Below are 17,799 nucleotides of genomic sequence, written 5' to 3'. Positions count from 1 at the left end.
TTGGAGCAGGCTGTGGTTGCTGGCCCAGAACAGTAGAAGACCAGGTCAACATGAGCTGATTTCAGATCTCCCCAGGAAGGAGGGAATCTTGTTCATTGGTTCCAGGGTGACTTTTAGTTTTGTGCACCTCTCACCTGTTTGTTGCCTATCCTCTGTCATCCATTCCCAGCTCTTTCTATCTCAGGATCTTAAAGCCAAATTTTCTTATCTATTGTTCAGTGAATGAATGGGTGACCATACAGAAATGACTATTGTGTTTATTTCAGATATGTATGTAATGGAAGATAGTATGTTTCCTGTTGCATTTAGTATTAATTTCTACCACATAAGGATGATGTATATGTGTATTTGTGTGTGTTAAGCTCCTCAAAAGTATCATTTTTCCCCTGTCATACACTGTCACCTCCTGGATCATTTCAAAACCTAAAAATCTTAAACTTCCTATAGATCTCTTTATGAAAGTAACAAGTCTCCTTCCGGTCATCTCATAGTTGATAAAACTGAGCTATAATTTAAGTAAACTCTCCTAGCACAGAAAGAGGAAGGGACAAGCATTTACTAAGCACCTAATATGTGCCAAAAACTGTGGAAGTTTCTGTAGCTTCAGATACTTATGGAAACTCAACATGCCTGAGGATAGAATCCAAGTTTTCTAACTCTCATTTCGCAATTTGAGCCACCTACATTGGAACAGAAGGCAACCAAGAAAGGTTTATTTGATAGTTTTCAAGGAAACAAGTTAAAAAAATGCCCCCAGTTGTGTAGTCAGTTGCTTTATAAAATTATTCCCCTACCCCCATCGCACTAAGAAGAGTCACCTTCCTGGTTGGCTAGCATTCTCTTTTATGTTTGTCTTCTCGTAAACTACATGACAAACAAGATCAGATATTTCCTGTAGAGAGCCAGATGGTACAAATGTCTCGTAATATTTACAGCCTGCAGTATATAATCCTCATCAGCAACTCTAATCACAAAAGATTTATATCAGGTACCTGTGATAAATAATTAAGTATCCTAATAGAGTATTGTATACTTCTGGGAGAAAAAAAAAACAGCAGTCTAAATGAGTTGGGCAAAAGTACAGGCAAATGAATGTATAATTAATTATATTAGTTTCAGAAAACCTGTAAGAAACAATGCAAGTACCAGAAGGGATTATAACTTGAGAGTTAATGAAAGGGTTTAATATAATGGCACTGCCTTCAGAGAAAGATGCTTTTTCCTCAACTCTGTAACTGAAAAGCCTGAGATGAAAGAGTGTCTTGGTTGGAAATATGGTAGGACTACACCAAAATGCATAGGGCCATTCAAGAATAAATGTAGAATAAGATGCCCAGTGTGTTACTTAATGCATTTTGAAGGTCGTACATGACATATTCCCCACTAAGAAAATTGGTCCATTTGCAAATTAGTGGGCATGATCTAAGTGCAGAGAAAAACTTGACTCAAGGTATTAACAAACAGCCCAGTCAATTCTTTTAAAAGAATTCTATTAACTTTGGAAACAATGAGTTGTTTGTTTTTTAAATGACTTCTCTGAGTTTCACTTCCTTCATCTATAACAAAGAAAGGGTTGGACTATGGGACCTCAAGTCCCTTTAGGTTTCATATATGATTCTAAGCTTATAAAACTTAGATATATATGATTCAGTTGCACTTCTTTTAAACAATAATTTGTTCAAGTTTAAAAAAATACATTTACTGCTTTACCAGGCCGAATGTCAATTCTTTCTATCACATTTTTAAAATTTGATTGTTTTTCATTCTCTGCTTTTTGTATTTAATAAGAGTGCATTTTGTATAAGCTTGATTTTTTTTTTGAAAGCTATTTGGTAAACTTTTTTTACTCACTTGGACATTCATATATTCAGCAGATAGGTCATTTTCTGCATATAGGCACCAGCATTTCTATCAGTGTAGAGTCTTGCACAAAATAAGCCCTAAATTAGCATATATTTGTTCAACATGTTACATTACAGCGTTCATTATTGAATTTCTGAGACATCTTTTGTTGCATTAACTTAAAATTAAAGATAGAAGGGTGTTCTAGACTGTGGGTACCTATTTGTCCTAAGGGGAAAATAAGAGATTGGTGAGGTTTGAGTGAGAGGCAAAAAATAATAAAAAAAAAAATATAATATAATAATAAAAATCAGCAAAAAACCCAGAATTGGCAAGGAAAAAATATCCCTTTAACTGGAAACAAAGATATAAAACACATAACAAGGATAGACATTGATAGGTACAACTCTCCAATTTCCCCTATTCCCAAGGCATCACCTAGGTCAGTGTCAACAACATCCCAAACAGGAATGAGAGGTCCCCCAGGTGTGAAGGACTAATAACCCTTCTCAATGCTGACTCATGAACAGGTCTTAACATATAAAGAGACAGCTAGATAACTCAGTGGATAGAACTGGACCTGGATTTAGGAAGACCTAAGTTCAAATGTAGCTTCAGATACTTACTAGTTGTGTGACCCTAGGCAAGTCACTTAACTTCTGTTTGCCTTAATTCACGAGAGAAGAAAATGGCAAATCACTCCAATATCTTTGCCAGTAAAACCCAATGGACAGTATGGTCAGGGTCATGAGTTGGACATGACTGTAGAACAACATCAATAATTCATATAACTAATCTGAATTGTTCATTTATGAAATCATGGACTTATGAGATGGGGGCAGGCATACCTGGTTCTTTGAGTACTTACTGGAAAAACCAATGATATTAGCAGGAAGTAGGCTGCAATCACACTTTAATAAGACATATAGGGTACAGAGATAAGCAGTGGAAGGGGTACAGAGGCATTGGGAAGGTAAAGGGAGGCAGGTAGTGTTGGAGGATGAAGGGATGGGTAGGAGCAAAAACAGAAAGTATCACTCATGTAACAATGGATTAGAGTCGGGAGCACCTAGCAGCTTGGACCCTTAGAAAATGGAATACTGTTGGGGTTCGGGAGCTGCAGAAATTTAAGGTCTCATTTTTTTAATAGGGTTTTTGAGAGGAATAGACTATGCCATTTTAGGATTAATTTTAGGATTACTTTAGTAGCATGTCCAAATAATTTCAAAGTTGTCAGTGAAACCTTAAAATTATTGTGTCCATATATCTCAAAATTATCAACGCCATTTGGTAATCTGTTGGCCTTTACTGTCAAGGTCAGGAATTTGTCTAGAATTTACATACCCTAGGACCAAAGGACCCTTAAAGGAGTGTCTAGATGGCTTCTGCTGATTCAGCACATATTTGAATTTTGGTTTATACGTGATACAATTTGTAACTTATGCTCTTTTGATCATCGGGATGGTTTGTATATGAATTCCCTTTGAAATATTTTTTCCTGCCATTCTTTTATATTGGCTAGTTACAAAGTTATTATATACTATATATAGAAGGGGGGAATAAAACAAGAAAAAACATTTGAATTTTACCTAAATCCTGTTTCTGGGTCTCCATGACTAAGGGTTACTAATATTCCTTTGAATCAATAATGATATTTAGCCTAGTCAAACTTTTAGGACTCGACACTTGAGTATACCATGTGGCATCCACAGCAAATGGTTGGATGGACATGGGTGTTTGATATATAATTCATATTTTTAAAAAAGGATAGTTGAAGGGCTAGAAGTACTTTACAAAGTAGTTTCATCAACCTTTAGAACTGTGTATGACATAATTTACCCAGCATTTTGAGTACAACATTGGGCCACCTGCAGTCACCCTGATCTGTAGCTTGCCACTGGACCCAGATGACTCCAGGGGAGAAAGTGAGGTTGTTGACTTTACACAGCCCTCTCTGGCTTAAATCTGGTTCAGTGGGGCCATGCTTTACTTATCTGAGCCTCAGTTTCACATTTTAGTATATACACATATTATTGGACCCTTACCCTGTTGAAGCCCATGTAAAAGAATTGGCTGACATTGAAGTAGAGAAGGACACAAAGCATATTCATTTGCCCTATTTCCTTCATTAAATTGAGTATGTGTGTAATTGTTTGCATAATTTATACATGGTATTGCACTTTCCTTTTAAATCAAATGTAACAAAGTCAAATGGCCTGCCCAGATCTTTTATGCATTATCTACTATCCAATATCATTTGGAAATTCTTTGAGTCTCAGTGGAGACTCATACATATTCAAGTTTATTACACAAATATTTATGTCATTAATCTCCATATGGACAACTCCTGAATCCATTTTTAAGTTCTCTCCTGAGCTCTAGTCATGGATTGTAAACTGCTATTGAGTGATCTCTTCCTAAGTATTCCCCTGTGTCTCTCAAATTCAAGTTTCTAAAATGGATTTTGTTATTTTCCTTATCTTAAGCTGTCCTTCCTCCTTCCAGACTTCCCTATTTCTGTTGAAGGCATCCTCCTCCTCCCAATGCCTCATGTTCATAACCTTAGACTTTTCCTTGGTTCTCCCCTCCCCATCACTATCCTTCCCTCCACTCTAAACCCACAGCAATGTCCAATCAGTCCAGGACTGATGACTTCTACTACCTTTTCTCCATCCATATGACTACCACCCTGGTCCAGGCCCTTGTTGTTTCCCTTAAACCAAGACTCCATGCTTTTATTTTTTTCCTCTCTCCTACCCATCTTCCACATAGCTAAATGGTACATCGAATAGAACGCTGGGCCTGGAGACAAGAAGGCCTGAGTTCAAATCCTCCCTTGACTTGCGTGAGTCTGGGCAAGTTATCTAACCTTTGTCTGCCACAATTTCTTCAGCTGTAGAGTGAAGATAATAAGGATTTTAATGATCAAATAAGATCATATTTGTTAAGCGCTGTGTACAGCGCCTAGTCGATAGTGAACACGATACAAATGTTAGCTATTGTTGTTTAGTCTTCCTAAGACATAGGTCTATTTCACTCCATTCCCCCCGAAATCCTTCAGCCTCCCCCTTTGCCTATAACATAAAATGTCACCATTTTAGCCTGGCATTTAAGGCCTTTGACAATCCAGCTCCTATGTATACTTACATCCTCATTCATACCATTCTCCTACATATATTCTATATTCCATCCAATTAGATTAGGAGCCATTTCCCAAACTCAATAGCTGATTATTGCAAATCCCCTTTTTTCTTTCTGGAGTTTTCAAGAAGTTTCCCTTAAACATAGCATTCTCCTGGGCTTTTTGTTAGTTCCCGAATTTGTCTTCCATGAGGCTCTTGGTTACCAAGGTAGAAGTTCCTATGAGTCACGATCTCCACATTTCTAACCTTTGTCAAGTCATCCATTGGTCCACGGGAGAGGAGTATGTGCTACCCTCCTTGGGGATTCAATTTCCCTCACACTACCTCCCAGAGTCTGCCTTCTCAAACCACGTGACTACCAAAACAGCTGCTAGAATTGCAATGTTCTCATATACATAGTCCCAAAGGGGCATCTTACTGAGGCAGCTAAGTAGAGCAGTGGCCAGAGCTCTGAGAGTCAGGAAGACCTGAAATCAAATCCTACCACAGATACTTACTAAGTCATTTAACCTCTGTCTCAATTTCCTCAGCAGTAAAATGGGATAATAATAATTAGTACTTATCTCCAAGGTTCATAAGAATCAAATGAGAAAATATTTATAAGGGGCTTAGCATAGTGCTGAGCACACAGTAGGGCTAATGCTTGTTTCTTTCCTTCTTAATTTAACCCATCCCAGTACAACAGGGATGTCCAAGCCATTTTCACACTAGTTTTTTTTTATACCTTTGATTGTAATTTAGATTATTGCTAGGTTCTCACCTAATAAAAACATTATAGTGTAGAGTCTGTGTTCTTAACCTGGGGCTATGGACTCTGAAGGGGTCTGTGGGTAGATTTCAAGGGGTCCATGAACTCAGATAAGGTAAAAAAATTACATCGTTATTTTAATTAACCTAAGATTTCCTTTGTAATCCTATGTATTTTATTTTATGCATTAAAAACATAATTCTGAGAAGGGGTCATTGGCTTCATATCTGAGTGTGAACCTCCTTGAAAACAGGGACTGATTCTATGAGCTTAATTAATTCAGTAATTAGCACATTAGTGACTAATTAATGAGTGGTTTTTCATTCATAATCTGGGAGATTGTCTCTATTAACATGAAAATAGAACTATGGTAAACTTGGTGCCCTGTGGATTAATTGTTTGTACTTTGAATATTTTGTGCGTTGGGTTAACCTTTTCTCTCCCTTTTATGAGTCCACTGGATTATAAGCTTCTCCATTAGATTGTAAAGTCCTTGAGACCAGGTCATTTGTCTCTTTTTGTATCTCCGGAACTTAACACGGTGCCTGACACGTAGTAGATACTTAATCAATGTTTATTGATTGATTGATTGATTACAGTGGGATATCAAGGTCTCTGCACTTTGCAAAGGTCAGAAAGCACAGATACAGAAAGCAATGACATGTTTGTAAGCTGCTGTTGTTCAGGTGTTTTGTTTTTTTTTTTCAGTCATTTTCACCTCTTTGTGATCCTATTTGGGGTTTTCTTGGACTGGAGTCATTTGTCATTTCCTTCTCTATCTCATTTTACAGATGAGGAAACTGAGGCAAAGAAGGTTTAGTGACTTGCTCAGAGTCACACAGCCTAGTAAGTGTCTGAGATTAGATTTAAACTCAGGCCCAGGCCTTCCTGACTCCAGGCTCAGTGCTCTATTCACCATACCACCTAGCTGCCCACTGGTAAACTATACTGATTCTATATATCTTGAGTGCGCTAATTTGGTGAGAGATAAGAGGCTACTGTACTAGGATCACAGGAATCAGAGAAGTGAGAGAGAGGACCAAGGAAGATCTTCCCTAGGACCTGGAAAAATGTATTTTACATAAAATATTTATGAAATACTAACAGAATCAATGTTGAATATTGATGGGTATGTCAGCTAGGTAGCTCATGTTTATATGGTGCTTTTTAATTTACAAAGTATTTTATAAACATCATTTTCTCCAATTCTTGCAACATCCTTATGAAGTAGGGAATACTGTACAAAAATCATCATCCCCATTTCATGGGGGAGGAAACAGACTCAGTGAGATTGAGTGACTTGCTCCAAAGCAAAACAAGCTAATAGACTGCCAAGCCAGAACCTGAAACAATTGTTGCTCCAAGGGCATCTCATCTCCCTCTACACCACATCCATCTATGTGAAAACTAAGTAAGACCCCTCCCGGGCCATCCTGACACAAACACACACACATTGGCTTTTCCCACATCTCTTTCTCTCTCTCAACATCTTTATTACAGACACTGCTGGTTTTCCTTGCTCATGGGCACTCATAAATAGCAAGACTTTTTCCATTTGTGTAGCTAACAGAATTAGCCCTCTCCAATACAGCGATGTTTTCTATCTTTGGTTGCTTCTGCTGCAAATGCGGTAATATCGACTAAAATATTTTAGACTATCTTAAGACAGTCAAAGTGCAGTCCTCATCAAAATGATGACTTTAAAGAAAAACCTCCCTCCCTTCCTCCCTTTAGTATGTCACATCTAGGCAAAGTTGAATTTTTACCTCTTTTAACTTTTTAAGTTACTATACTTTAAAGACCCATATATTTTCAATTGCAAAATCAGCTTCATTTAAAACAATTTTGTTTCTAGTGCCTGCTAGGCTCTGATTTAAAAGCTGTTCAGATAGGCTGAGAAGAGCTGAGTTGTAAGTGAGCTCTATAAAAGCATAGAAAAGAGCCCAAGGCAAGGGGGTGGGGTGGGGGGGTGTCTCATAGGTAAATGGTGTCATTATCACATGGTGCTCTGAGTATATTTTCAGATTATCTTATTACATTGAGCTGTAGAGGCAACATGATGCAGGGGAAAGAGGAAAGAGAGGGAGGGAGGGAAAAGGGAATGAAGGGAAGGGAAAGAAGGAAAGGAAGAGAGGACGGACAGAAGAATTTATAAAGTATCTATTAGGTGAGGCATCCGAGTGGCACTGGAGCTGGACACTTACTAGCTGTATGACCCTGAGCAAGTCACTTAACCATCTACTTCTGTTTCCTCAACTGTAAAATGGAGATTGTAATAGCACCTATGTTGTGAGAATCAAGTAAGGTAATATTTGTAAAGAGGCTAGCATATAGTAGGTGCTTTTCCCCTGGCTATGATCTCATTTGATCCTTTTTTATCTCCAGTTTACAGTTAAATAAATGGAGGGAAACGAGAGTTAAATGCCTCACTCAGGGTCACACAGGTAGTATGTGAGACTAACTTTGACAAGGAGTCAAAATACTTAGGTTTGAATTCCTTATGTGTGTGTCCGTCCTTCGCTGCCAAAGGAGACCACGCCATCAGAGAAATGATGGAATGACTTGTACTTTGTTTTGAGTGAGGGAGGGCTGTGCAGGTCACCACCTCACTTCTCCTCCAGAGCCATCTGAATCCAATGACCAGATATTCATCAGGACGACTGAAGATGAGCCAGGATGAGGTAATTAGGGTTAAGTGACTTGCCCAAGGTCATACAGCTAGTGAGTTTCAAGTGTCTGAGGTGAGATTTGAACTCAGGTCCTCCTGACTCCTACACTGGTGCTCTACCCACTGCACCACCTAGCTGCCCTCATAGGTTTATAGACCTCAGAAGAAGATAAGCTCATGAGAACAAAGACTAATAATCATTCTGTCTGGGTATTCTTAGCATCTTGTAGGTAGATGGGAGATAGAATGCTGGTCCTGAAGTCAGGAAAACCTGAGTTCAAATCTAGCTTTAGGCACTTATTAGCTGTGTGACTCTGAAGAAGTTAACTTTTGTCTGCCTCAGTTTGTTCAACTGTAGAACGAGGATAATAATAGCATCAATCTCTCAGGGATGTTAGGATTAAATGAGATTTTATCTGTAAAGTGCTTAGAATAGTTCCTGGAACATACTGGGTGTTTAATAAAGGTTTGTTTTCTTCCTTAATAAATGTCTGTTGAATTGAATCAGAAGGTAACTACTCCAATACCGTTTATCATGGTTATGTCACTTTGGTCCTCTTCAAGAACCAAGGACAGCAACCAATATATGAGGAAATTGAGACCTGGAGCCCTTAATCGACTCATTCAAAACTACCTGGGCATTCAGCAGCAAAGCAGGAATTCAAACCTTGGGGCAGCTAGGTGGTGCAGTGGATAGAGCACCAATGCAGTAGTCAGGAGGACCTGAGTTCAAATCTCACCTCAGACACTTGACACTCACTGGCTGTGTGACCTTGAGCAAGTCACTTAACCCCAGTTGCCTCATCCTGGGTCATCTCCAGTCATCCTGATGAATATCTGGTCACTGAATTCAGATGGCTCTGGAGGAGAAGTGAGGCTGGTGACCTGTACAGCCCTCCTTCACTCAAACCAAAGTCAAGTGCGAGTCAAGTCATCATTTCTCTGATGGCATGGTCTTCTTCAGCAACGAAGGACAAATACACACACACACACACACACACACACACAAATCTATGATTCTATAAAATGTTGCTTAAGGTTTTTAGTCTGACTGTTGTAGTTCAGCACACAAGGCCCTAGTCAGTCCCTTCCTCAGGAATAGGAGAAAAAAGCTAATAACATAGAATGAAAAAAGAAAAGGCAAAGCTTTTGGACACAGAGCTATCCAAGTGTAATGGGCTGCCTTGAGGTGCTCACTCGAAGTCTTCAGGCAAAGGCTGGATCATCAATGAGGTTATCTATCTTAGGGGATCAGCTGTTCAGTACAGCTTGGCCTGAAAGAGAGGTCCTATTTGACTCTGAACTTCTAGAATTATGGTGGCTAATTTGGTATTTAAGTAGTTAATGGTTATTTGGTTAGTTAACTCTCCCAAAGATTCCCTAAGGAGGTGATAAAGAAAAGTTCTTGGAAGATTGTCATTGTTGTTGCTAATGAACTATAATATTTACAAACCCATTCTTTTATAGTGGAGAAAACCCTAATCTTTTTTTTTCTTCACTGTTCAAGTCCTGTCTTTTCCAACCATTCTAACAGAACTGGAGCCTTGAAGGTTGTGGCAGGGTGGAAAGGGACAAGTGTCTATGGTATGTATTAAATCAATCAGTTTCTTTTTTCATCCTAATCAAGAGAAAGCTGCTTCATGCTGCATCAAAACTGGTGATTTTTAAAAATGTTAATTGGACTTTTAAAAATAAAGGCAATGGAGTTTTCATTTAAAATGTATTTTTAAATGATTGTAATTATCTTGAAATGAGGATCTTAACTTCTGATTGTGCCATATTTGAGCATAATATTTTTTGGAAGGATGGGTAGCCATCTGGGTTACATGATATGCCCAGGGTCACACAACTAGTAAGTATCTGAGGCAGGATTTGAACTCCTGACTCCAGGGCCTTTGCTCTTATCTATTACACCACCTAGCTGCTCCCTGTGCAAAATATTTTTAAATGATTCAGTAAATATATTTGTAGAGAATGGATGGTCATTTCTATCACCACTCTCCCATCCTCACTCCCAGTAGCCCCTTCTTTCACTAGCCAATAATTATAATAATTATCAGCCTTGTTTAGTTGGCAATGATTTTGGACCTCATTACCAGTCATTCTTAAATGATGAAAAATGAACTAACAATTAGCCCTCCAGAATAAGAACTTTGAGAAACTAATGTTCAGTTTTGTACCATATCTGTTGGTGGTTTTTTATGGTTACTTTCAATGTGCCATTTGTTTCAAGGAGTAATGAGTTTAGAAGATTAAAGATTTTCAACACATAGATGGAAAAGCTGTTAAAAATGCAGTGTTATCTTGTGCTTCCTTGCTGGAAAGTAACTGATTTTCTTTCTTAGTCATGCAGGGCATTTAATAAAGCAATATGGGGAAGCGAGGAGTTCAGAGGTTGCATGGAATCTTCTGCCTGCCCAGGGTTGGCAGACAGATTTATAGAGGATGCAGTTTGAATAGGCTTGTCGTGTGAAAGGCAAAGCTACAAAAGTTTATGGGGCAATGAATGTTTTCATCCTTCATCTTTGCTGCCTATGTTAGCTACTTCTGAGACCTAGGTATTCATCCCCCAAGATGGTTACTGGAAGAAAAGCTAAAACTTTTGTCTGTCATTGTCAGTGACTTGGTCGAAATTGCCTGTTCATTAGCCTGCGCAATCAGAAACTGAGAATAAAGTGTCTGCAGCATGTCACTGGTGGGTCCCCAGACCCCGCCAACAGATAAGACACGTCAACAGCTTAAGCCGGTAGCCTTCCAAAATAGCATAGTTAATGAAACTGGAAATTTAGCTACATACTGAAAATAAACTGCTGTCTTCAGACTTCTGGGAGACTGGGCTGTCAACAGATACTGATACCAGATAGAATGAGATACTTAGACAAAAAGAAACATATACATAAGCAAATGTGTCTCAGTAGATACGTCTTCTAGGTACCCTCAATGCATCAGAGGAAGAACATCCTTAGCTGCAATAACGCTAGGTAAATAATTCTAGAATCCCTGAAACATTTTTGAAAGGTTCCAGGAAAACATTTTCCCCCGATATTGTTGGCAGTTTTCCTCAGTTTTTCAACTGAAAATCTGCACAATGAACCAAGTCATTGTGGGTTTCCTGAATTCTTTCTCTCTCTCTTTTTTTCTTTTCCCCCTACAAGGGTGGTGGTTCAGTATTGCATTTTCACCCTGATTGCAGACCTATCGGTGGCGGCGGCTGCTGCTGCTGCTGCTGCTGCTGCTGCTGAAAATAACTCAGATGCTCTCTGAACAGAAACCCCAGCCAATAGCTAAGATTCCTTCGCTCGCTCCCTCATTCTTCTCTCCCTCTCTTTTCTGCAGACTCTTGGATTGTACTAAACCTTAAACCTTTGGAGTTCAAGACCTTCTGAAAGGGCTAAATAAATAATTTCTCCATGTGAGAAGGCACCAGCTCCTACTTCCTCTGCATTAGAGCAACTATTGAAAAAACTCAGCTGCCTGGTAGGTGACATTTTGATTATTTAGTCTGCTTGTAATACGTTCATAACTGACATTCTTGAAAAACTTATTTATAGTCAAACCAACAAACAAAACCAGTGTTGTTTTTTTTTAGTTAAATATTCCATTCTAACATTTGCAGAAAACTTATGTATATTTCTCCTGATCAGTTGCATCCTCACTTGAGACATCGTCTCCTTAGTATTAACCTGCAATACTAACCTGCCTAGATCTGGGAGTAAGGGTGGGAAATTCCCAATTTAGAAACTTGACTATGAGACCAGTAACCAGACTTCTCAGACAGTATCATTTTGTTGTTTAGACTGCTTATTTTTACCCTTCCAAGGGCATTGAAACAAAGTTAGAGGATTCAACCACCTGAATCAAAGAGGTCTTTATATAATTATTTCCTGGTGACAATGAAAGCACTATATTAAGATCTATCTCACTCTTGTATTACTGTTTTGTTTGTACTAATGTAATTCCAATCTCTGCCCACCCTCCCCAGCCTCTTTATTTTCTCTCCCTCCTTTCTCCTTTCTCATAGTATAAGTTCAGAGTATATCACTTTTTAAACTGGATTCACCTGATCTGCACATATGTCCTGAAGTGTATTTGTCTACAAGTTCTTTTAACATAATCATATGATTTTTCAGATGTCAGTCTAACTTCTCTCTCTCCCCACCTATCCTCTCGCTAAATATTTGTGCTTTGGCATTTTGCAAAGTTGTTGATCTCCAGATTTAAACTTCAAACACACTTTTTTTTTTTTATTGTGGATGTTGCCTTGCATCTCTCTAGTCAGGACAGCTTAGGCAATTGTGATTTATTTGATAGCATTGCCTTTATCTGAATCACTTTGTTTTGTTTTTTTTTAATAAATTTTATTTATTTGTAATTGTTAGTAGCAAAATCAAACAGCTCAAAAGAAAAAAGGCGAAAGGAGTAACTTCTTTGCAGGGATCCACAACTTTACAGATCTTTAGCATAACCAGCTGCTACATCTTATTGTAGATTTCTTGAAACAAGGAGCAAATGAGTATACAGGAAGCTTCTCTCTTGGATCACTTACTTTGGACTTCTGGGTTACCCTAATTGCTGTGTTTTCTGTCACTCTGTGCCCCAGTGCCTACCACAGAAACTCTTGGAATTGAAGGTTTATTTCAAAAGATTTTGTGGCTATCACAGGCCACATGTTAAAAGAAAGTGTATACTTTAATGGACAGTGTTGTTTTATGAAACAACCAAAAAAAAAAAGGTTGTCTTCTTTTGGTGAAACTCTTTGGTTTGTACAGGGATTTCCTGAGTTACATTTTCAGGACATTATAGGGACCTAAAGGGAGGAATAATATGTAATTTAGAGTAGGCAGAATGATATTTCCAAGGCATTTGTTTTTAATGTTCTTTTTAAAAAAATGTTCCTCTTAAAGTACATTTGTTTAGGAATACTTTACCAAGGTGTGTGCTCTTATGTGTTCTGTGGAAACTCCAACTTTATGTCTTCTTTAAGACTCCAACCAGACCCTCTGGTCAACTTTTTTGTAGCCAAAAGTCTCAGACTATTTGGGGAGGGGATGATCTGCTGCCTTGTAGGTGACTGTGGCTACTCTCCAACCCTTGACTGACTGCTGTCCATCAGCTGACCTCTGTTTTTTAGTGATGGGCCAGCAGCCTTGCTCATCAGGAAATGGATTTAAGTTTTAGAAGGAGGCAGAGCTAAATGAAACTTTTAAGGAATAAAATGTGATTTAACAGATTAAATCTGGATGGAATTTGGTTTTGGATAATCTGGATTATCAATGAGAAAGACAAGTGATGGTCAGTATTTCCAATTTTATCTCCCCTAAATATCTAGATTTTGTCCACTCCTTTTTCCCTTTGCAAGATTGCAATGTAAGGAAAATTTTAATCCATATTTTTCTGGAACATTGTGCCAGCTTACAAAGTCTCCTTCCATCTATTATTTTGATGATCTTTAAAGGAGGAGATTTTAGCCTTTTCATTTCTAGCATATCTATTCTACCTCTCCTTCACTCTTTCTTCCTGATTGATGACTCACTCTTCAAAACAGTTCCACTTCTCTCCTTCCATCCCTATACCTTCTCAACAACCCTTGCTGGAGGGTACCAACTCCTTCCTACCCCCAGCCCCCATCTCCAACTCTGATTCTGGTAACAGGATCAAATCCATTCTGCCTTTGCTTTTGGAAGGGATATGCCAATAACCTATGACCCTACTTACTATCCTGGAAACTCTTCAGACCAAAATGCCTTTTCCTTGGCCACCTGTCCTACTTATGGGTGGTTATTTCTTTTAGAATATAAATTCCTTGAGGGCAGGGGCCATCTTTGCTTCTGTTTGTGTCCCAAGTGTTTAGCCCAGTGCTGGACAGATTACTTCTTTTAGTTTAACAACTGGGCAGCATCTGCTTGGCCATAGTGAGTGTATTTGAGTTGTAAAAGGCTTCAGTTGCATCCCAAAGTCCAATGACCCAAGGAGGAATGGACTCTGAATGTCCTGGCAGAGAGCCTGCCCATTCCCCCATGAGCTATTTTTCCTCTGCTGTTCCTTCTCACTCCTTCCTTTTAATTTGAGACATTGGATTGTTTGAATGCAGAACTTGAAGGGAAATATAGCCAAGGCCACTGAGTTTCACACAGGTTCCACATGAAAGCAATATTTTACTCAGCCTTGCTCGAAACTTGGCTTCTGTGTGCCACAAGTTTCATGAGTGTCAGTGAGCCTGGATTTGAAACACAATCCTAAACTAGGTGACTTTTGGCTAATTTGAGACATTGTGCAAGAGCAGATTTGTGCAACAGGTAAATGCCTTGGTTTTATGCTTTCTCCTTGAATTTGATGTATCTGTGCTTAAAAAAGCATAAAATCCCTTAGTCCTTAGATGTTTTCTGTTTGTTTGGGTTTTTTGTTCTTCACAGCCAGGTTCAAGCCCAGCATTAATATTTATAGCTGAGCTCTCCTTAACCCCCAACCAATAAGAGCTCATATTTGAAAGGCCAGCACAACCTGAGCCATAGTGGTGTGAACATGTTGGTATAATTCAGGGGAAGGAAGGAAATCCCAAGGGAGCAATGGAATGTCTTTCTTTGCTTAAATATACCTCTCTGCTCACAAGGAACAAACAGTAACATTTTGTCCAGGTCTCTCCCCTTGACAGTATGCCTTTTGTTCATTCTCCAAAGGTGGTATCAAATATATGGGTGGAAAAATAATAAACTTCCAGATTTTCTCCCCTGTGCTTAACTGATATACTCCTAGGGAATCTTGTGAACATTGAATGGTTCTGTACTGTTACTTATAACCTAATGTATTCAGAAAATAAAAGAGTACTCACTGTGGTCAGTGTTCTTTCAGTAAACTTTGGTGATCTGCAGCCACTGCCTATGTCAACATTCAAACGGGGAAGGCAGGAACTGTAAGTTTTGTTTAACAAATTCTCTACATTCGAAGCCAAAAAAATATATATATACCACCTGAGAATTTCCCTCCTAACTCCCATTTACCACCCCTCACCCCAATCATATAGCTCTCTCTTGATGGTACACTGAGTTATTTTTCCCCTGCTTCTATCCCTCGTGAGAAGAACAAAGGACTGCACCAAGGTAATTAGGATTACAGGAATAGTCAGTAATCCCCACAGACAAATTGGTCAAAAGGGAGTTCTAAAATAACCAAGGCTGAGCCTAAATGATTCCCAGTGAGACAGTCATTGTTGTTTTTCTTTGTAAAATATTGGTACGTCAAGAACTACAAATGAGATGGGGAAGGTGGGGTTGGGGGAGGGGACAGTTTGGGAAGGCAGCAGAGAAAAATCCATGATGTGGGAGAATTAAGTTCAGGAGAAGAAAACCTATGAACCCTAATTTTGATCTCACCAAAGGCTAAGTTATGTGATATAAGATTAGATGCAGGACATTTATGACAACAGTACAATTAGGTCCTTGAAATTATTGTTAAATTAAGTGAATGCCACAGTTATATTTTTTCATAATAAAACATAACTTTATTTAAGAACCAAGTTTTTTAGCAAGTGACACATAAGATCCTTTTGGGAATCCAGAAATGCAAAAAAACATTGTATGAGGGAGAAAGTGTCAAGTCAGTTATTCAATTAATTACTCACTGCTAACTTCTTATCAGAATGTCTTAACTTTAGAAACTCAAATAATCAGTATTCTTGAAATAAAAAAAAAAAGTTGCTCCAGAGAAGACAAAGCACTAAAAAATCTTAAAATTCTGGAATAAATATAACCCAATGACTCCTAATCATTCCACATCACTAATAGGTACCATGGGAAAAGTATTGACTCTAGGGTCAGAGGACCTGTGTTTACTCATATTTAGATAGTACCTACTATGTGCTGGACACCGTGTCAAAAAGCACTTTACAAATATCTTATTTGATCCTCATAACAACCTTGCGAAGTTGGTGCTATTATTATATCCTAAGTTACAGTTGAGGAAACTGAGACAAATAAGTTAGGTGACTTGCCCAGAGTCAATTTCTTCATCTATAAAATGAGGAGGATTAAGATTCCTTCCAGTTCTAAATATGTTTCAAGGGAATAGAAAATAATATAAGGGGTGATAAATACAACATATGGATAATGCAAAAAATAGCAATGCCCACATGTGGGGACAAGATTCTGAGTTGTAGCAAAAATATGTTTGGTCCCAAAGTGACATAATTAGTTACTTAAGAGAAATCATCCTGACTTGGTCTCTGTTTCTCACCTGAAATTTGGAGATCCAATGATACTTCTACCTCATTCAAGTTAATAGCATGAGCATAATTATTTTTTGTTGTTCAGTCATTTTCAGTCATGTCAAACTCTTCATTGACCTCTCTGGGGATTGTCTTGGCAAAGATAGTGGAGTGATTTTCTGTTCCTTCTGCTTTTCATTTTGCAGATGAGGAAACTGAGGCAAACAGGGTTAAATGACTTGCCCAAAGTCATACAGGTAGTATCTAAGGTCAGAATTGATCTCAGGAAGAATAGTCTTCTTGACTCAAAAACCGGAACTCTAACTACCATGCCACCTAACTGCTTAAGAATAACTATAACTCTAGATATATGGAGGCTACAGCTCTCCTCACAAAAATATGTGTTTATTTAATCCTATGGCAGAGTGCTAAACCTCCCCTTAAAATTCAAGTTAGTGAAACTTTGGGGGCACAGTCTAAATGTCACTGTATAAGAGTTAGTATGTTTTATCCTTGACTATATCAGAGTCATTCAGGGTCATGACCATCTAATGACTTTGGTCTCTATTTGTTCAAAACTTTTGGGCTGTCCAAAATTGGGTAGAGTAAAATCCCATAGATATCCAAGGGAACAATTCTTCCTCCTTTCATAGAGCAAATCAGCTCTCTCCACTACCATTTCTGTCCCTTGGGGAAGGAGGGAGTGACAGTCTAATGACTCTCTCTCTAATGACTCTCTAAATCACTTTTATGCCCATGAGGAAGTGTTGGAACCAATCAATAACACATGTAGGCTGGCTGCTAGAGTCAGAAGCTGTCAGGACAGCAGAAGGATGCTCTTTTCTCTCTGCTTGGAGAGATTGCTTTCTGCAGCCTGATGGTTAGAACCAGTTTCCTTTGTCCTAAGATGAAAGCAACATAGATTCAGAACCTTTTTTTTTTTCAGAGGAAACTGAAGAAGGTCTGAAAGTGTTAAGTAACTTACCCAAAGTCACATAGTAAAGTGAATGATTCAGGATTCAAACCTGGGTCCTCAGACTCCAAATGCTGTGTGTGTGTGTGTGTGTGTGTGTGTGTGTGTGTATGTATGTATGTATGTGTGTTTCCACTCTTACATTGTCTCTTCCGTGTGGTCAGCCTCTCTGCTTTCTCTCTAACTTGCATCTACTTCTTCTCCAAAGGATCTTTCATAATGGCT

At 38.5% G+C, this 17,799-nt stretch overlaps 1 protein-coding gene across 17 annotated transcripts in view; it reads left to right on the top strand.

Annotated features, from left to right (window-relative positions):
- SORBS2 (sorbin and SH3 domain containing 2) overlaps window positions 1-17,799 on the top strand; it is a 487,674-nt gene that overhangs the window by 251,776 nt on the left and 218,099 nt on the right. For 15 of the 17 annotated variants that reach the window (XM_072622632.1, XM_072622633.1, XM_072622631.1 and 12 more), the window contains one exon: window positions 11,738-11,878. The exons of the other annotated variants lie outside the window; for them this stretch is intronic. The gene's annotated coding sequence lies outside the window, so the exon portion shown is untranslated. The remainder of the gene's footprint in view (window positions 1-11,737; window positions 11,879-17,799) is intronic. 17 annotated transcript variants of the gene reach the window in all.

Source organism: Notamacropus eugenii, chromosome 7, assembly GCF_028372415.1.
Source record: "Notamacropus eugenii isolate mMacEug1 chromosome 7, mMacEug1.pri_v2, whole genome shotgun sequence".
Taxonomy (NCBI): Eukaryota; Metazoa; Chordata; class Mammalia; order Diprotodontia; family Macropodidae; genus Notamacropus; species Notamacropus eugenii.
Note: the sequence above shows the minus strand (reverse complement) of the source record. Positions and strands in the feature narration are given on the sequence as shown.